We start from the raw sequence: 21,568 nt of genomic DNA, 5'->3' as shown, positions 1-21,568 counted from the left end.
TTTGTTGTTGTTTGCCCGCCCATCAAAGCGGCGGCAGCCGTTGAGAGGCACGACTCAGAGTCTGGCGCGATGTACGAAGCGCCTGTCTGCGAAGCGAGTGTATTTGCCTCCCGCCATTAAGTGGATGGACGCTGTGGACTCCCTGGTGCACTCGGATACCTTCCCCTGATCGGGTTTTCTGAGTAGGAGGTTGCGCAGGCGCTGCCTCAGACACTAGCAGAGCGTCTACGAGAGAAGACGTTTGGCGCCCCCTCCCACCCGGACATGCTCGACGCCAGTGTTGACGGTGCGTCCCACGCTGTCATCATCGTGCTGCGGTCCATCGCCGTCATCTTCGAGGTGTCGTGTAGTCCCAGGCGCCGCCCCCTCCGTGGCCGGCTGCGTCACCCCTCCGATGCCACCGTGTTCCGCGTTGTCAGCGATGGCGGGCCGTCCGCTGACCTCCACCTGCAACTCAGAGCAGTTCACTCCAGCGCCAGGTGACGCCACGCGGCTCTAGGCGCCTTGTGGCGTTCCTGACGCGTGTCCACAGTGACTGGATGTCGCTTCCGTCTCGTGCGAGGTCGCCCTCAGTGCTGCCGCTAAGGTAGGTGGCCAAGTCGGATCGACTAGACTCCCTCCCCAGTCGGCGGCGCGCGGCCGTGGATAGAGTGGCCCAGGCGATGTCGCGGACGGTGGCGTCGTCGCAGTGCAGCATGCGGAAGCCGTGGACGATCGTCCAGATGTCTGCAGCGTCCGCGAGCGGCGTCAGGCCGCATCCTCCCTCTCCCAGCGCGAGGTACAGCTGTTCAGTGGACGCACGCTGTGGAAGGAAGAGCCATGATTTGACAGCCGCTTTCACTGCCTTATCGAGTGCAGACAGCGGCCCCTTGCGTACCGCTCCGCCCTGCATGACAGTCAAGCCTAGGGAGGAGGAAGACACGCACAGCGTCAATATTCTGCCAGGGAGCCAGCAGGGAGGCGTCCAGGTGCTGCAAGTCTCGTCGAATTGCCGCGATCGCATCCGTTGGCGTCTGTGAGACTTTCTACCTGGTGGTAACGCCAAGATGGAGGTAGGCGTCACCCGCACCGAGCACGGCTGGTTCTCCGCCCTTGCAGTGCGAATACCGAGCCTAAAGTCTCCCGACGGCGGATGTGAAGCGTGGCACACTTCGACGGCTTGAAGGTAAGCCTGGCCCACGTTGCCGCCTCACCCATAACATTGAGGAGCGTCTGCATCGCCTCTGAATCCCGCGCCAGAAGCACGATATCGTCCGCATACGCCAGTGCACTCACACTGACGCCGCAAAGCGGAATACCACACTCATTTCTGAGCGAGATTGCGGCGCGAAGTACCGGCTCGAGCGCGAGGTTAAAGACGATGGGCGACAGTGGACAGCCCTGCTTGACCCCCACCTGGATCTCAATCTCCTCCGTTAGTCCGTCAGATGTACGGACGCGGGTGGAGCAACCATTGTACATATCGGTAATTAGGTGGTGCAATTGCTCTGGCTGTCCCATCCTGCTCAGTACTCCAAGGAGGTGAGTGTGAGGCACTGAGCCGAAAGCATTTGCCAGATCAAGCCAAGCAAAGCATGCTTGGCCTGCCCTGCGCCATGCATCATCAATCGCCGTCTGTACAATGAAGTTGTGCTCATTGCCTTCAAAATTGCGGAAACCCTTCTGTTCTGGGGAGAGCAGGTTCAAACGCTCTGCCCAGAGGGTTGTACGATCTGCAACGATTGCAGAAAAGAGCTTAGAGATGGTGGAGCTCAATGCTAAAGGCCGCCAGTTCGTCACGTCCGAGACGTCCCCTTTCTTGTGGATGAGGACGGTAGTGGATACTTTCCACTGTGTCGGAGTCTTCCGCTCATTCCAGCAGCGCGAGATCTTAGCTAGCACATTGCAGCCAGGACCCTCACGTCCCAAGTCTGAGTACGTGACTCCGTCTGCCCCAGGAGCAGTATTGCTCGCCTTCTGGAGCCGCTGTTGCAGCTCTGCGGCGGTGATCAGCCGAAGGACCTCCTCGTTGACATCAGGGGGCGTGGTGGCGGCAAAGTCCGGGACAGCAGCTGGTGCATGTGAAACAGAAAGGTCAGATTTAGAATAGATTTTCTTGAAGTGCTCCGTGAGCACGTTGCCATCGATTTGGCAGTACGGCGACGTCTCGCCAAGGACGCGCTGGATCGCCTTGCGCCGGTCCGCGCGGTACAGCTTTTGAATTTCAGTCGCTGCAATCGCGTCGTACCGACGCTCGGCGGCCGCCGCACGCCGTGCGCCATGTCCACCGCGCTGCCCACCGTGGCCGCGTGTAGGGGCAGGGGGAGGGGGATTGGCAGCAGCGTCGGCGCGGCCCTGGCCGCGGTGCGCTGCTGCTGGTTGCACGTCCTGTCGGTCTCCAGCTGCCTGGCGTTGTGGCTTCGTCTCGGCGATCTCGGAGATGAAGTTCTCGATGACCCCGACGAATGCGTCCCACTGCTGGTCGTGGACGCTCTCCAGGGCCGCCAGCCAGCGCCGCTGCCTCTCCGTTAGCTGAGCGTTGGCCAGGGGAGGGGAGGGCGGAGCTGCCTCGGTTGCGCCCTGTTGGGAGGGTACAGGAGAGTCTGTCAGGTTTGGTGGAGGACGGGCGTTTTGCGGCGGAGGGTCGGGAATGGGACGGTTGTTACGACGTCGGCATCTCCTCTTCTTGCTGCCAGGTCTCGGAGATGCAGCTGCAGTCCCTCCGTTCACGTCGCGCCGCTCCGTCGTCTGCGTTGGTGGTGGTGCCGTGCTGCCATCTGGCGTTGGCCGCAGATTGCTGCTTTCTGTCGCCGCGCCGCCAACAGATGGCCCGGCGGTCGCCAGCGGCCCTCCGCCGGCGCGAGAAGCACGAGGTGTAGCTCGCGCCGGCAGACCGGACGCATTGGCTCGCCCCGGGCCGCCGTTACGCGGACTGGGTTTCCGACGGTCGCTACCAGATGGCGCAGTGGTCGCAGAGGTGGTCGGTGTAGCCTGCGCCGGCCTGGCTGCTTCTGGTGTAGCTCGCGCCGGCTTTGCGCTCGGACCCAGCGCACCGAGGCTGCTGTTCGCCGCGCTGCCAACAGATGGCCCAGCGGTCGCCCGCGCCCTGCCACCGGCGCGAGATACACGAGGTGTAGCTCGCGCCGGCTGCCCAGACGCGTTGGCTCGCGCCAGACCACTGTTACGCGGACTGGGCGGTATAATGCGCTGCCGGTCCTGCAGCACGGCGTCTGTCTCTCCGTGGGGTGACTATGTGCCACTCATTATCTGTAACAGAAACTGTTTTTTTTTTTAAAAAGTCTTTATTTACTATCAACAATAATATTTATACATCACAACCCACCTCCTTATTTGATTGGTGGGTCTTACTTTCTACTGTTACAATTAGCAGCTAATTACAATATATATTAAGTTAACTCCGCTACGCCGGTCCCAACCCTGAGGCTTCACCATACAAGAGGTGAGGAAGGAGGAGGGGGAGGAGTAACAACCTCGTTAAAAAAGCAAGGTTCACCTGGCCTGGGTGATAGCACCTTGTAAGGGCTCCTTGCTAGGACTACAGTGAAGACCTCAACGGTAGTGAAGGTGGAGGGAATAGTTCTCGGTACGGCGGAACTAGCGGAAGAGGCAACCAAAGAAAAAAATCCACTTGCCGTCTGTCTTGAAACAAGCGGCTGAGTGGTCAGCGTCTTTCCACCAGTGGTGCGGCTGAAAACCATTCCTCGGAGCTAATAACCTCGAGTAGAATCCTTAGGGGACTTGTTCCCCTAAGCCAACAAACAATCATCAATGGATACGCACCTTGTAAGAGATTTTACCCCTGGGAGTAACCAATCTCCTATTTCTAAGGAAATTAAAAGTAGGCATTCGGATCCTGGGGGCCTACAGCAATGTGCGTAGGATGAGTTCGAGCATCCTGAAACCTGCCTTAAGCAAGCAACAAATAAAATTAAACACAAAAATATAAACTACTTGGCAACGTCAACGTAAACTCACTTCTAAAAACAGGAAAACTTAAAACTTTAATAAATTTTATAAAACAGAAAAATATAATAACTGCACTCCAAGAAACAAGGTATACTGATGAACATTCATTTGATTCAGAGGGATTCAGAATCTTCAAAGGGAAGCCAGGAAAAAGAGTTATGAAGAATGTACCCCAATTTGGAACAGGATTCATTGTAAACCAAAATATATTAAACTCGATAGTAGAATTCAAATCTGTCAATGAAAGGCTTTCAACATTAACCTTCAAATCAGTAAACAAACTGTATACCATTGTAAACTCACATGCACCAACAAATGAGAAAAACAGAACACAAAAAGAACAAACAAATTTTTTGGCAGGAACTGTCAAACACCTTAGACCAGATTTCATCCAAAAACACAATAATATTGTTGGAGACTTTAATGCTCAAATCGGCAAAGAACGTCATCACCAATCCATAGTAGGCAAATTCCCTGCATATAAAAGAACCAATGCAAATGGAGAAAGACTTATTAGTTTATGCAGAGAAAATGACATAGTTCTAAAGTCTACATATTTCAAAAAACTCCCTAGAAAACAAACTACATGGGTATCCCCGAATCCAGTCTGTGGGGAGAAACAACTTGACCATGTTGCTATAAGCAGACTGTCTGCATCAGAGATACTCAATGTAAAAGTTGCTAAGAGTGCAAGTTTAGATTCAGATCACTATCTATCTGCCGTTAAATTAAAAATTAGACCAACATATAAAAGAGCGAATATCAACCTAAAAAGTTTGACACTCAGAAATTAACCAAGGAACACAAGTTCAGGACACTTTTGGAAAAGAAAACACCTAAAACATGGGAACAACTTCAAAAAGATATAGTACAGACAGCAGAAGAAACCATTCTCCTTACCAAAAAATGGAAACATGCCCGGTGGAATGATGAGTGTGACAAACTAATCCTAACAAGACAACGAGCTTGGAACATTTGGAATGCCAATAAAAATGATAAAAATAGGAACTCCCTAAAAGAAGCCCGGAAGCAAGCTTCAAAAGGCCTTAAAAAGATCCAAGTTCAATACATAAAAGATCAACTAGCATCAATAGACTCCAACTTCAAACAGAACAATGCTAGGGACTTTTACAAAACCTTCAAAAGTAACTTAAAGAAATACTCTCCTCCTAGTCTATTTTTCACGGACCCAAAAACGCAGAAAACTGCATACAATAGCATAGAGAACCGTAGAATACTTGCTGAATATTTTGAAGAACTACATAGCTGTTATCCACCGAAAGAAAAATTTAATTTCAATATTGTAAACCCAACACCACCAGACTCCAAGCCACCAACCACAGAAGAAATAAAAGAAATCATAAAAGAGCTTAAAAATAATAAAGCCCCTCGAGAGGATAATATAGTTGCTGAACTATGGAAGTACTCTAGTGACAACATGATACAGTGTCTATCAGAAATACTAAAAGAAATCTGGACAACACACAGATTACCACCAAACTGGACATCTGCATTAATACATCCACTACATAAAAAAGGGAAGAAAACAGATCCTAGCAATTATAGGGGAATCTCCCTCTTACCAGTGACCTATAAGATCTTGTCTAAGGCGCTTTTAAAAAGAGCAGAAGAGATACTTGTCAAACAGCTAGGAGAGTATCAGGCTGGATTTAGGAAGGGAAGGTCATGTGCAGAACAAATACTAAATTTAAAGAACATAATAGAAATGAGGAAAATCAGGAACTTAAAATATGTAATTACTTTTGTGGATTTTAAAAAAGCCTATGATTCAATTGACAGAAATACACTGCTTGATATCTTAAAAGAATTGGGACTCGATGCTAAAACAACTGCAATAATTAAAGGTACTTTGACAAATACAAAATCGAAAGTAAAATTTAGGGGAGAGCTCTCAAAATCGTTTGAAATAAAGTCAGGTGTTCGACAGGGAGATGGTCTGTCACCTCTGCTTTTCAATTGTGTCTTGGAGAAGGTAGTTCGAGAATAGAGGAAGGCCATCAATACTAAAGGGATTCAACTAGGGAGAAATCCAAACAAGATCACTGTCGACTGTTTAGCCTTCGCAGATGACATGGCATTGATTACAGATTCACTAGACAATGCCCAAGAACAAATAAGAGAACTACAAAAACAAGCAGCCAAAGTAGGACTACAAATATCCTATGAAAAAACAAAGTTTATGACAAACATCTGTGATGCTCCTCAAAATATTGCAGTCGACAACTAACACAAAACAGATTCCTTTAAATACCTAGGAGAGTGGATTACATACAATGCAAAGAAAAGATAGCTATAGAAACTAGAGTGCACAAAATGGAAAGAGTGTTTCATATGACCAAAAACGTTTATAATAAAAAATCCTTGTCCCGGAACATGAAATTAAGACACTACCAAACAGTGGCCAGACCTGAAGCTCTCTATGCGGCAGAAACACTTAAACTAACAAGAAATGGAGATCTTGAGAAACTAGAGAAGGTCGAAAGAAGAATTTTAAGGAAAACACAGGGAGCTAAAAGAAACGATAATGCTGAATACAGGTTAAGACCAAACAGAGAGCTGTATCTGAAAACGGAGAAACTAACTGATGTAATGAGGAAGAGGAGACTACAGTTTTTTGGACATATATTCAGAATGGATACCAACAGACTAACCAAGCGGGTATTCACATTACTCAATAGCTACAAGTCCAAGCCAACATGGTTCATAGAGACTGAAAAGGACATTGAAAATGCTGGAGTTACAATAGACACAATAGAAAACGGAACACATTTCAGAAAGGCAGTTCAAACGGCAGAATTTCAGGAGAGAAAGAAAATAACTAGACGAAAGTGGACCCAAGAAGAAAGGGAACAACACTCTAAAAGGATGAAGGAAATTTGGAAACTGAAGAAATCTAATACAATGAAGAGTAGCCAAAGTTGATTCATCGTACCCTCCAAATGGGTTATTCGAAAGAAAAAAAAATAATATTAAGTTGTGAGCTACAGCTATAATCTAGTTTCAGTGGGCAGCTATATGCAGCTATTTATTTTAACTCCTAAGATTTTCAAACTAAACCTACGTTCTACTTCCTGCAGCATCACAGATGTGACAGCAATGTACAAACCTACTTTATTGCCTTGCCCATCGAGCTAATCCCGATAGGCGTGCCCCTGACACTGGGCAGGCCAGGATGTTAATCGCTGCAGGTTCCTAAATCTAGATTTCTAGTCTACTTCCTACTAACTAGTTCTAAGCTAAGTCATCTCTGGTGTATTGTCAAATCCAGGTTATTCCTATTCCCCACTCCTCCTAGTCCTGTACGTGGCGGATTCCAGACTAAAGGGTCGGCCTATCCATGCACAGGCGGTATGGGAGTAGGGCACGTATTTGTCGTAATCTGTGCTATTTAATTTTGTTCCCTCATGTATTCTCTCAACACTTTCTGTGATACCTCGTTGGCAAGTCTATTCAGTGTTTGGAAGGTGTCTTCTCGCCTTATCAGGTGGTATGTGTCATGGTCGGGTAGTTGGTCACGTAGTGTAGAAGCAACATCATTGAAGAGTGGTCGGGTAGTTGGTCACGTAGTGTAGAAGCAACATCATTGAAGAGGGGCACTCGTAAATCACATGATCGGGAGTGCCCTCCAGTTCACCTCATTCACACGCAGGTGTGGCCCTTTTCCCGAACCGACATAAGTATGCCGGGTAAGGTCCATGTCCAGTGAGAAAATGGATTAGTCCTCTGGTGGGTTCAAAGTACTTCATTTTAATCCGTTCCCTAATGCTTGCTATCAACTCATGTGTCCTGCACCCTGTTGCATCCGCGTCCCACAGTTCTTGCTATAATTGTACTCCCCTTTGCCGAATCTCACCCTTGTCCCCTGCCCCAATACCTAAGATCTCCTCTGTTTTTGTTACATTACCCTTCTTAATTCAGAACCATGCAGCCTGCTCCTGGATTTTGATGTTCAGGGGGCAAAGCCCCATTATGACTAGCAGTGCTCCCCCTGGTGATGTTCTGTAAGGCCCTACCGATCTAAGTATCATATTCCTCTGAACCCTTCTCACTGTCATGGCGGGCACCACCCTTGTGAGCATGTGTGCCCAGACTCCCGGGCCGTGACCCACTATCGATGTTAATATACTGTTATGATAGTCTTATGAGATGAGGTGGAAGATGAAATCTTTTGTGTCCTATGGATATGAGGTTGTTCAGTGTTTGGAGGGCTTTCTGGGTTACGGTTTCGATGTATTTCCCAAAATTCCACTTCTCATCAATGATGATGCCCAAGTATCGCGCGTCACGTCTCCGAAGAACCGGCGAGCGCTCAATTCGTACAGTCGGGTTCCGGAATAGTTGTCCCTTCAACAGTGAGTAGGTGGACTTACTTGGTGACACCGTCATTTTGGTGTTTTGGCACCACAGTTGTAACTTGTTTAGGGCACTCTCTATTTTAGGCGCAATGTCTTCACGGCTACGGCCGCCGACCAACAGGAGGAGGTCATCTGCATAGGCTATCACCTCTAGCACTTCTTCACTCTGTTGTAGGGTGTCTAGTAAAGGCTCCATGTGGATGTCCCAGAACAGGGGCCCTAGCACGGACAACTCTTTGTTATAGATTTTCCAATTCTCCTGCTAGAAGATGATAGCCAGACCTCCCGTTCCTCGCAATAGCTCCTCACACAGCCATATAGCGGCCCTTGGGCACTCCTTCTCCCACAAGCAGCGAAGGCCACCACAGATTGTCGAAGGCGCCGCTGATGTCAACCATGATGCCCACCACGTACTTATGTGGGGTAGAGCCACAGACCTCAGCAGCCAGGGCGATTGCATCAGATGTCGATCGCCCAGGCCTGAAGCTGAACTGCCTGCCGCTCACCCCACGCAGCACTCTATGTGCAGCCAGTCTGTCAGCTAGTAGCTTTTCTAATATTTTCCCTTGTATGTTAATCAAGCAGATTGGTCTGTAGGATTTTACATTTGTTGGATCTTTATCTAACCCTTTCTGAATAATGACTACATTCACGGACTTCCACACCCTTGGAATTTTTTGCTGTATCAGACATTCGTTGTATAAGTGAGTGAGTGGTGCAGTTAGCTGGGGAGCTAGGAATTGCACCACCACGGCTACAATGCCGTCTGGCCCGGGAGCTTTACCCCTTTTAAGTGATTTTATGTGGGCAGCCGCCTCTTCCTCCAAGAAAGGGTAGACTGCCATATTGTTGGTGTATTCATTGAGGTTTTCCTGTCTTAGTTGTTGTTGCTGATCAGATTCCCCATCCGCGCTATCATCAGGCAGCAGGGACCGGAGGAGGACCTCAGCAGTTTCCTGCCAGGATTCCGTCATCCTGTCCCCGTGCCTGACTGTTGATAATTCCAGTGGAGAGCAGATCTTCTCTCGTACTAATTTATACGGTGTACCCCAGGGGTCCAATGCCAATTGGCTTTGGACGAAATTTTCCAAACTTTGTATTCTAACAGCCTGGAGTTCTTTCTGAAAACTAAGTTTAGCCTCCCGATATTGCATCAGCCATCTTTGCCGTTCTGGCCAGACGACACTGCACTGGTAATATCTTCTCAACCTTCTAACAGACCGGCGCATATCCTCAAGTTCGGGCGACCATGGTGATGGAGAGGCTGCTATGGCCTTCCTCCTGGTCGGTACAGCAGCTTTCACCGCGCTAGTTACTGCATTGGTCAGTTCCTCTGCTCGATCGTTTACGTCTATGTCAAAGTCTGCACCACCTTCTAGCAAGGCAGGAATGACGCACTCCCTCGCTAGTCGTTCCCAATCAGCCCTTCTGTAATTAAACTGCATCTCCCACCCCATGGCCCAGCGGGACTCTCTTCCACGAACAATGAATGTGATTAGGTTGTGGTCACTTGTAGTGGCGTTTTCTTCTACTTTCCACTCTTGTGTTGTGTTAATTGCATTGGGGGTGGCTAGAGTTATATCAATGTTCGTGCCTGGTCCTCCTCCCCCTGAATAGGTTGGAGGATTACCAGGCTTGTTGGCTATCACTAGTTGTGATGCCATGATAAAATCCTCTACTTTCTCTCCGTTGGTGTCCCTTGTGCCGCTGTGCCACAGGGGGATTTTGCATTGATATCAGCAGTGATTATCATCTTTCGTCCTTGCAATGCCGTTGTTACTGTAGCTAGATGGTCAAGGTGTGTTTCAATGTTATCTCCGTACTGAAAGTACATATTAATAAGTATTATTGTTCCACCGGTAGATAGCAACTCCACGACAATGCAGTGACTATTAGTGAACTGTGATAGTGTAGTTACTTTCAGGGCTTTGTTCGTGATTATTATTGCCGCTTTCGGATTTTCTCCTTGGCTGATGACCTGCCACGTCGCGGCTGCAAATGCAATTTTTCCAGCTAGGGAGTACGGCTCTTGTAGACAGAGCACATCCAGCCTCCTCTCCTCCACTTCCTTTCGCAGCTCCTGCATTACAAGTCGACTGTTATGTGTGTTGAGTTGGCCAATGGTAATTTTTGTCATCGACGGAAAGTATGTATGTATGTGGTCTTCCTTGTCTTCTTCCAGTCATACGTAATACGTCCATTAGCCAGAACTGACTGTTCGTAAATGTCATTTAGGTCAAATTTTTCTCCTCTTCTCTCGAACACTTTCTTTAGTAAGTCTCGCAGGGCTCCGAAGTCAGTGGGGAGATTCACTGACTTATGCTGTATTCTGTCTACAGCCTCCATTACCGAGAAGGTGACTCTTCTTCCATATTTGTATCCTACACGGACCACATGTCGTAAGGTAGTGGTCAGGGTAGCCGGCTGCTCCAATCTCGCCAGTTGCATAGTAAATTCTAAATTTGGATATATCTGAACCGGATCTATTGGCGGTAGTCTCACCACTGGGGTGTCTTGAGAGCTTGTTATTGTGCTCTCTTGTACAGGCTTTTGTTCTTTCCGGTTGCTTTCATTTACTGGGACCTCAGGCACAGGATGCCTTTGCCGTTGCTGGTGTTTTGTCGGCTTCACTTCCCTGCTGAGAGAGGAGGGAGTAGCCATAGGGATAGTTTCCGTCTGGATATATTTATCGATTTTCGGTGGATCTGTTTGGATACTTTTGTCAGCTGTCTCAGGTATTGGATCCCTCGAAAGAGACTTTATGAACTCTTTGAACCTATTTGCCTTGATGGCATCCCTCCTCCTTTTGCTAGGGGATTTTCGCTTTGGCATCCTGTTCTGTTTAACGTACTCAGCCATAGTCCATTCTGGATATCAGTCTCTGCTCCAGCATGCGGTACGTAGGGCAATTTCGTCCTGTGGTTCCGCAGCTTTTCTTCCCACGTTTCTTGCAAGGAATGCATACACTTGCGGCTTTACATTCTTCCCGTGTGTGACCATCTTCGCCGCACCTGGAGCAAGCCGACCCCCTGGTGCAGTGCCTCAGAATGTGGTCCAGGTCTCCACAATTATGGCAACGAGGTACCACGAGGTAATCCCTTATATTAATGGCATGAAAGCCAACATACAGTCTGCCCATTGTTATTATCTACTTCCACATTTGTGCTGTGACCTCGGCGACGTGATGTACAACATCACGATCCCGAGGTCCTGTTTTAAATCTCAGCTCAAAAGAATCTTTGAATTAATTTTCACTCATTTGGTCAAAGTTTTGGTCCTTTATGCTCTGGTAGAGTTCTTCGTTAGTCATTGTTGTTGGTACATCGTATAGGATGACCAAAGGATTCCTTTTTCTCAGCGGTTCACACTTGACCACCGACTTCAGCTTGGGATTATTCAACAATTTTTCCATGTCTTCTTCTGTAGCCACCTCCACAATCACTGAGTTTGTACTAGATTTAACTTTATTTATTTTAATTTTATCTTTTGCCGGGTCAATGCTTTTGGTCAGCAATTCTTGTATTATTTTGACACTCGTGTCTTGGCCTGGTAGAGTTCTGAGGAAGACTGCCGTGTCTGACCGCTTGGTCACCTTGGCGATCGTTTCTTTCGTAGTTTGTGGCTTTGGCGGTGCTTGCGCGACCACCCCAGCCCAAGTATTTGTTGGTTGCCTTCTCAATCTTTCGTTCTCCTTTTCTAGCTCCTCTACGTGGCCTTCGAGCTTGGCGTGGGCGATGGCCCATGCAGCCAGCTCGTTCTTAATAATAGACAATGCCGCCTGACTTATCTTGCCGTTTTTAATGTTCTGTTCCAGGAGCAGCATGACACGCACATGTCTATGTGTGACGGTTTCGTCTTCTGCCAGTCCCTTTTCGTCCTGACGAGAGGGATCAAGCATCGTAGATGCTCGCTTGAGCGCACTCGATTCACTCGTCTCTGTTGTAGCCATATTGATTGACGAGTGAAAAATGGGGTGGGAGCCCGTCTCTTACCCTGGACTGGCTCCTCTGGCATGGGGGGGGGGGGACTTCTGCAGCTCGCCCACCGACCTCGCCCCTAGGTAAAGGGCACTCCAGAGCCGCTGGGTTCAGTGCACCGTTTCCAGTGCACTGGTCCCCCTCGGTGACTCCGTCATCGGTGATTTCACGCGACGCACCCCGGCAACTGCACCCCGCACTCCGGAGAGGTGGATGCACCTCTCGCCCTTCGCCGCCTACTTGCCCGAGTTTCCACCTCTCGGCCAGGGACCCACTCCTACTCAGGTGGCGGGCCGGTCCCCCAGACGTTCGGCGGTCTGGACCCATCTAACCAGGCCCAGGCGATGTCACCACCACCTGGGTTTGGCAGAACACGCCCCGGCTACCCAGAGGCGCGGCGAAGCACCCTTGCCGACACGGGCCGCGATCCCACGCCGACAAACAAGATCGCCGGCATGCAGAGCACCTGTTGGTCTGTACCCTGTGAATGGAAGGGACAGGTGTTCGGTCCCTCGACACAGCTCTCCCTGTGCCACGCACCCTTCGCTTTCGCATCGGGTTGGGTCGCAGCTCTCCCTTTTGTCGCAAAGCAGAAACCAAGCTTAACATCTGGCACCACGGGAAGGCGGAAAAAGCCACTTGGGAAGGAGAGGCTATGAGAGACGCGTCACTTTCCCTGTGAGGACTGCCGCGGCACACCAGACTGGAAGCGATACGCCCCAGTGCGAGCTTTCGTGCCATACGGCGCGCCAGCAACGGGCGGGCCCGCGCCGTCAGGCGACTGACCTCACGCCAGACAACAGAAACTGTTTGTTTAGAAACACTCCCTGCCTGAGCGGAGACGGAGTGACTGGCGTCACTCGACGTAGCCGCCGGCAGGGCAGAGGAAACGCGGCGCGTGTACGTCTGCGACCGCACAAGCACCACACGGTCCGGTGCATCCGCCGAGCGCGCGGCCTTTGGTGCGTCAACCAGCGGCGCGGCTGCGCCGTGAGAGACAACACCACCGGTCGCGGCCAGCGAGGCAGCCTGCCTGCCACTGTCCACCCGCATCGCAGAGCCACCTGTTGGCGGCGTAGCGAATGCGGGCGGCAGTCCCAGGCCGGTACCCACGCTCCCGACAGATGGCGGGCGGGAGGCGCCTGCGGCAGCCGCACGACGTGGCCAGCGTACGCCACTGGGTACAGAGGCCGGCGCGAGCAGCGGCGAGCCGTGGCATTTGCCAGACACAGCGCCTCTGGCCGGAGCGACGCGTTCGGCGGCAGGCGTCGGCAGCGTGCTGCTTTTAGCTCCCGAACTTGCGCTCGGCACTCGTGGCGACGCGGTTGACGTCGCGGAGCGTATCGACAGGGGGATGCCAGACCTCCTCGGCGTGCGCACACACAGTACGCACGACGCGGGGGTAGCAACCACCGCCGTCCTGGGTGTCGCAGACGCCTGCACACTCACACAGGGTGAGGGCAAGGCAGCCTGTGAACCCACCACGCTGCTGCGGGTCAGGACCGCCGCGTAAGTTAGTCCTAAGTCCAGCCAGTCTGTCCTACTAGCTTCGGGGACCGGACTGGGATGTGGCCATAGCCCCTCTCTATTATCTAAGGCTAGGTGGCCTGTGGTACTAGCTTCCCGGGCCGCTTTCGCCTGTGGCTTTCACCCAGCACTAACTAAGGACAAAGGGCCTGTCCTACTAGCTTCGGGGGTCCTCGCCTGTGACCTCCCGTCGGCCGACCTCTGGGTGCCCCAGAGTGCCAGACATGGCATCGTGTCCCATACTCACTCTCCCCCGACTAGCAGCGCCAGTGGTGGCAGATGCTGCATTGCAGAGCCGCAGATGTGCACGCAGCGTTTACAGCCGCGGGTCGCGTCGGCCGCAAAACTCTCACTCGAAAACGGGGACTGTTTCCGGGTCGTGCAGCCTCCTGTGGTGGCGGAAAAGGGGCGAATGGTCCTTGTACTCGCCAAAAGTTGGCCGTCCTGCAGCTTTGGTGACAAAGCAGATCCGGCAGCGGAAGACCTCTGCCGGCAGCGTCACCACGAGCTCCATTGTTCAGGTCGCGAACCTAAAACAGGAAAATAAGCGCGACCGCTTCCCGGTGCAGAAGTCTGTCCTTTTTAGCCCATATTAAGCTGATAAGAACAGATATTTTTTTTAGTCATTGAGGTAATACTTGGGAAGGAACGTAGGAAAGGTTCACATTCTGAAAGGATGAGAAAGGCCACGAAGATATTGCTCTACAGCACTGGAGCATCACACTTCAGGCGGACGTAACTAAGAATTATCTCAGGAATATAAGATCTTTGTGTGACCCAGAGAATTGTTCTGGCCAAGATGGAAAAAGTCATAAGCTTGTGTTCAACCCCGGTGGAAACCCAGACGTAGCTGGCTGGGGGAAAAAGAAAGGAAAGCGAGCAGAGTGAAGGCTCATATTGGAAGGCTCATATGCCACTATCACTCTGCCGCCGGTGTCAACAGCAAAGGATAGACACACACGAGACTGGTCTGCATCTGCCACGCTCCAAATCGGCCTCCTCGATCGAGCAAGCGGCAGATGGGGCCTGAGCATCTCGCATCCCTCAGTCAAAATCGGGAGAACAAGAGGGAGAAGTATTCAATGCAGGGCGAGTCCGGCAGTAACACCAGCAGTTGCTGCCCTCACAGCAAGGCCGGCCATGTTCCAGAGCCGCCGCTGCAGCTTCGTCATGATCGGGCATTAGGAGTCCAATGACTAAAGAAAATACATCGCATATCAGTGTGTTATGTATCCAACCTTGCCAGCATTAAGCTGATAAGAAGAGATACTACACTTTGTTTATTTTTTTATTTTTTTGTTTTGTTTTTTGTTTTTGTTTTTATTTTTTTTTTATTTTAGTGGGCCTCCTTCCTCCCCTATAGCCCTACCTTTTCCTCTCCAAAAATGCCGCCATCCTCTAGTGTCGACGCAGCACGTAAAGCAGGGTGCTGTGAGTAGCAAGACTTATTGCCATAAACCGAAAATAAAAGCGGAGGCATACTCTGTTATGCCTCGGGGCGACGACACCCTACACAGAAATACCTCTCTCTGCAGGTGTGAAGCAAGTAATGAGTTTAGAAACTAAAAAGGAAGAAATAAATAAAGACAGAAATGAAGGAAAATTAAGAACAGGGATGGCAGCACACACAAATGAAAACGAAATTGGCGAGATAATCCCATCGCCCATAGAGTTAACGAAATAATAATCCTCTAAGATAGTTACGTGTTTTCTAATTTTCCAATTTTCATACAAGGTTCACACAATTCCTATGTTACCAATTGCCATATTATCAGTATCATAGAACAGTCTGCTCGAGTGATGCCCAGAAGGCCAATGTCAAATCTTGGGTATAGGCAAGTCAAGGGTAGTTTGAGAGTCCGAGTGACAAATATCCAGGGGTAAACTCAGGCAATTCCTGGACGAGGTGCCTTAGTCAACTCGGAACACCTTTTGATAACCATGAACCATTGCAACTTTCAGAAATCTTGCAAAGGTAATGGTATATTTCCGGTCAGATTCCGCCAGGCGATGCTGGCTCCACAGGTGGTCCATGAAAGAGACAGCATCGGTGAGGGAAAGGTCATGATCGTGAAAATGGTGTGGTCCAAGAGCCACATCATTGCGTTACGTCGTGTTCGGGGGTTGGTCTGAATATCAGTGGTCGATTGATACATTGTCTGGTGTCGTCCCACCGATCAGCGCTGATAGCACTCGTGCAAGGTCCCACACTTCTGTGACGTGAGGACATAAGAGACGATGCTCTCTGGTGTCTACGTCACCACATCGGCCGCAAGTAGCCGAGGGCTGTAGGCAGATGGCCGCCAGTCGATGATTAGTGGGTATTAAATTGTTTACGACACGATACCATAGCGCTGAAACTTCCGTGGTAAGGGCTGGGTTGTTGATATTAGCCCAAGCTTGGTGCCAGATGACCGACGGTCGTCTGTCCTCTAATTTATGTGGTGTGGGCTGGCCTCGAAGTGCCTGGTAAAGGAGCTTCGACGTGCGTGCCTTGTCAGTGGCCACTGTTAGGACGTAACTTTGATTGAGGTAATAGTCCTTGACTGTCGTCATCCGGAACGAAATATGTGTCAAACATACTGGTGCACGCGCCGATTGTGGGCGATAACGGTCGAAAAGAATCGCTGTTGTCCCACCTGGGTCAGTTTCACGCAAAGTGGCGATATGATGAATCAGGAGGGCCGCACATTTGCGGGGAAAGTCAATGAGTCCAAGGCCACCATCGACCTTTGGCAGTGTACAAGTCTGTGCATCAACTTTGAACAGTGCATGCCGCCACAAAAGCCAATATACTGTTTGTGAGATGGCTCTGCCAGTTTGTTTCGGTAGCGTAAGGAGTTGTGCTACATACGATGCCCGTGATAGGATGTAAGTATTAATCAGTTGGATTCGTTGATGGAGGTCGAGTCGTCGATCAGCGTGGCTCATGCAAAGTCCTCTGATGCGCGTGAGAAGCCGCCTCCACGTGAGTGTTAACATGCGCTGCGGACAGGTAGTCACTTCGAGGCCCAAGATACGTTGTTCCCCCACAACTCGGTACCATGGGCGTTCGATGGTCAATGATCATGGTCCGATCGGGATCAGCACCGTTTTGTTGGAATTTAACATGGCACCAGATGCTCGTTCATAAACGTTGAGAACTCGGCGAACTGAATCGATGTCCCTGGCGTTTGCGACGAACACACCGACATCATCCGCGTATGCCGCACTGCGGAAGGTGACGCCTAGGAGAGCGACACCATCGACCATCCGTCCGATGTCACGCAGCATGGGGTCCAGCGCTAAAGCGAACAAATACATTGACAAGGGACATCCTTGTCGAACTGATCGTCTGATGGGAATTGGTCGTGATCGGCAGCCGTTCACCATGATTGTGTAATTTGCTCCATCCAAGAAGTGCCGGATGATTCTTATGAAGCGCTCCCCAAAACCCATCCGCGACATAACGGCCAGCAGGTAAGGGTGGGAGACCCTGTTAAAGGCACCGGCAAAATTTAGGGAGAGAATTGCAGCCGAGGTTAGAGTGTCGGCGGTGAGTGAGACAGCATCACGGTATATGGAAGCGGCGGTGAAGATGGTTCGATTCGAACCGCCACATGATTGAGTGGGGCAAAGTACCTTATTTGTTACCTGTTTGATACGAGCCACACTTCGTGCCACCAACTTATAATGAGTGTTAAGAACGGTGATAGGACGCAGGTCTTTAGCTCGACAGTGACCTGTGATCTTTGGAATAAGGGCAATACGTCCAGCTAGAAATTCGGCGGGTAGTTCGCAACCAGCAAAATCTCCTCACACATTTTGCAGAAGCGGTCTCCTAACAGGTCCCAAAATTTATTGGTAGAATTTATAAGGGAGACCATCGGGGCCAGGTGATTTGTGTCCCAGACAGGCACGGAGGACAGATGTGAGGTCAGCGACTGTGAGTGGCTCGGTTAAACAGTCGCGGTCTCGACGATCCAATGAAGTCGGGACCCCACCGATAAGTGCTCGTTGGGCGCGACGTCTACCGCAACATCCTTGGAAGAGGTGCGTATAATGGTCTGTTAGGTGTTTGAGAACTTCACGGTGGTCTGTGAGGCACGTACCATCGTCTGTTTTAAGGCATAGAATGGTGTTCTTCTTTGCATGATTCCTTTCAGAGGCAAGGTGATAAATGGATGGCCTCTCGCCCTCAATCAGGGATGCAGAACGGCACGTCACCACCATCCCCTCGGCCTTCTTCCGAGAGAAGCCAACAATTGTCGCTTTAATTTTGTTGAGGTGCATGCGTAGCTGATCATACCTGTTAGCAGGAAGGGTTAGTGCATCATTTAGACATTGTTGATAAAAGTCTAATGTGCTACGCTTCCAGAGTGCGACTTCGTGACTATGTTGCTGGATAACACGTCGGAGCCACCAAACCACAGTGGTAGGGTACTTCGAAGCAGTAGCGGTGCATTCCCGCCATGTTTTCGTGACAAGAGTGCGAAGTTCGGGCGTTGGGAGATGGGTGGAGTCATCTTCCAATAGGTGCCCCGAGGAACCGGGGTTGAACCCATGATATGCAAGGAGCAAGAGTATGCACAGTGGTCACAAAAGGCCACGGGAATGACTTGGACGGCACAGAGGGCAGGAAGCAAATCAGCAGAGACATAAACACGGTCAATACGGCTTGCCCCAGTGGGATATATGTGAGTAAATTGTGTGTAGGCGGGATGAAAGTGGCGCCACGTATCATTAAGGTCAGCCGCCCGAAGGAGTGAAGCGAGCGCTTCACACCTCATAGGCGTTGGGATCTGATCAGCATTGGCTACCACACATTTGAAATCTCTGCCAAATACGATAAGACGACGAGCTGTCATGAAAGGGGTGATATCTGACGTAAAAAGTGTTCTTCTGTCATGCCTGTGATTAGCTCCTGAAGGAGCATAGACATTAATAAAAAGTACATCTCAAATGATACATGCAAGAACGCGACCATTGGGTAGTTCTGTAATATCGGATGGAGTTAACTCTGATGTGTATAGCAAAGCAGTGCCCCGCCTGGGGTCAGGGTCGATGTTATATAGCGCCTCATAACCAACCAGGTCAGAGAGAAAGGGGGCACAAACCTCCTGGAGAAAAACCACATCAAATGCACCAAGGCGCAGAAAGTCCTTCAGAGAGCGTAGTTTTACTGGGTTGGAGATGGAGTTGATATTTACTGTTAATAGGGAGAGGGCTCCCGTCTGACGGTCAATTTCAGGCATGAGAAAGCAACACAGAGAAAGTAACGTCAGATAAGGTCATGGTCGTATGTAAGCAGGTGTGTAAACATCGAAACTGTAACCCTGCTACATCACCCTGGATGCTAAAGACAAATACCAGGCAGCTCATGTGGGAACAAGCCCACTCAATCACGCATTTCATAGTCTTCGTCGTCAGCCCAGTTCAGTCCTCCCCCATCGGCGGGATAGTCCGAACGAGGCGGCGCAGACGGCTCAGTCACAGCGGTATGTGAGAAGGTGCGAGTGCGCTGCAGTGGCTGTACGCTACCCTGTTCAATTTTACGTTTTGTGGGGATTGCTCCCCGATCTCGTGATGAAATAATAAGCGCCTCTAATTGGCGAGCAGTTTTCCGCATACCGTCCGAGCGGTCAGCGGAAACAGAGCGTGTAACTGATGAGGCCTGAGATTCAGCCTCACTGCTGCTCTCAGGAGGGGGACGTATGACGCCCTCCTCCTCCGCCTGTTGTTCTTGGCTCGCCTTCTTGCGCCTATGACGACGCCGTGGGGACTTAGCGTCATCTGCCGGTGGGGGTGGGGTAGCAAGAACTACCTCCATCTGTTCTACAGTGACGACATCACTGGCCACAGCAGGCGCACTAGTTGCCGCCGGCGGTACTGCCACTACGGGCGTCAGGTCCGAGATAATCTCAATAGGGCTGTCAATAGTTGCACTAGGCACCGTTTTCACCTCTCCTGACGGGCCCGGAGTCGAGTCGTCAGTTCTCTCAGCGGTTCGGTGGGCAGCACCCGCCACTATCTCGCTGAGAAGAGGTACAAGGTTGTCACCTTCCGTGCGTTCCCGCGGCAGTTGCACAGGGCGCCTGAGCGGGCATTCCACGCGTAGATGCTCCGTAGATTGACAGAGGGAGCCTGTCTGTGGTTGCCCTATATAGGTAACCTGTGCCCTTGTACTCGCAATATTTAAATATGACGGTATGTGCTGGCGGAGGTCCATACGAACTCTATGGACTCCGCTGTTGCCCGGGAAACGGTAGGCACTGCCCCATTTTTCATTTGTGATGCCAAGCACCTTGCCATACCGCGACAGGACACGGCCGATTACTTCATTGGGACACTCAGGGGGTACGTTGAATACCCGCACAGTCCGTATCCCGAAGCCAGATGGCCTATATGCACTGTTCCGACTGTTCCATCGAAGTAGCGGAACGGATGTTCGTCCGCGAGTGCCAGGCCGTTTTTTCGTATTTTTCCTGGTCGAGAAATTTTACAAATAGCGAGAATAAGACAAAATCCAGTTGAAAGGTGTCGACGTCAATTTCCAGTACTTGCAGATTACCAAATATCCATTCCTATATTTCAAAGGCCGTTGGCCGTCTCGCTGCTCTGTCGAATACTCATTGAATAATGTTCGACCGGTTCGACATTTCACCGCAAAAATTTCAACGCTGGAAAAACCAAATACATACGAAAATGACCACGACCCTGACCACGACCACGACCACGAAACGCGACTCGCGACCTGGTACAGAGCACAACGGACCGCTCCGACCGCGGGGTGCTTCTTAGCCAAAAGGCCGAGAACCGATAAGGAAAATCCGCAGAGGAAGGGCCTAAATGCTTGCAGCGTGTACGCTCCACATTTGGGAGTGAAACACGGTGGTACGGGCCGATATGGCAACAGGCGACAGTCGGAAAGATCGCAAAAGCAAGTGCCAGAAGGAACGACAATTCACAAGAGCAGTCGTCAGCAGCCCAGTACTAGCCTTCACGTCGAAGAGTAAACTGCGACTCCCATTTGAACGCCGCTAGCTGCCAGGGCAGTGGAGAAGCCGTGAGGCCGCCCCACAGCAGCGCCAGGCCGGCGCGAGCTACACCTAGCCGAGTGCTTACATCGTCCACCGGCTACTGCGTATGTGTGTGTACACACGTATTCCGCGTGCGTGCGGCGGCGACGACGACGACGACGTTCGCGAGGAGCTAAGGTTAAAACTCCAAAAAATTTAATTAAAATTATCTGTGGCCGGACCATAAGAGACGCCAACGAGGCATCCGAAGGCACTGTCCTGTGCCCCCATAAATTACCAGCCTAGTGTAATATGGCTGCAAGAGCGGTCCGGCTAACAGCAAAAAAAAAAAAAATACTTGCGATTATCTGAAGTTAATTAAAAGAGTACGTGGTGTGTAAGCAGGTAACTACTGGGCTCATCGATAACTACGACAAGTTTTGCTATCAGCGGAATATCTGATCACTGCAGAATATCTGATCACTGCAGAATATTAACCCATTTCAGGCTGTGTTTTAATTATTTTTAGGTGGGTCGATCCCGGCGGTACTGCAATGCCAGGCCAACCCGCGACACAGGTGGAGCAAGCCCCTAGCACTCCGTCATGAGCCAAAAATGAGTTTAATATTCTGGTCCTGCGATGCAGGACGTATCAGATATTAAGCTGACAAGAACAGATTTTTATTTATCGAGATAATTCTTAGTTACATTTTTACGAAGTATA

General features: G+C 50.4%; 1 non-coding gene across 1 annotated transcript; it reads right to left on the bottom strand.

Moving 5' to 3' along the window:
- Positions 1-21,368: 21,368 nt before the first annotated feature.
- Positions 21,369-21,568, bottom strand: LOC126204735 (U2 spliceosomal RNA). Its single transcript, XR_007540539.1, has one exon. It is a non-coding gene; the product is annotated as a U2 spliceosomal RNA (small nuclear RNA).

This window comes from Schistocerca nitens, chromosome 1 (genome assembly GCF_023898315.1).
Source record: "Schistocerca nitens isolate TAMUIC-IGC-003100 chromosome 1, iqSchNite1.1, whole genome shotgun sequence".
NCBI classification, from domain to species: domain Eukaryota; kingdom Metazoa; phylum Arthropoda; class Insecta; order Orthoptera; family Acrididae; genus Schistocerca; species Schistocerca nitens.
This window is presented reverse-complemented; position numbering and strand designations above follow the sequence as displayed.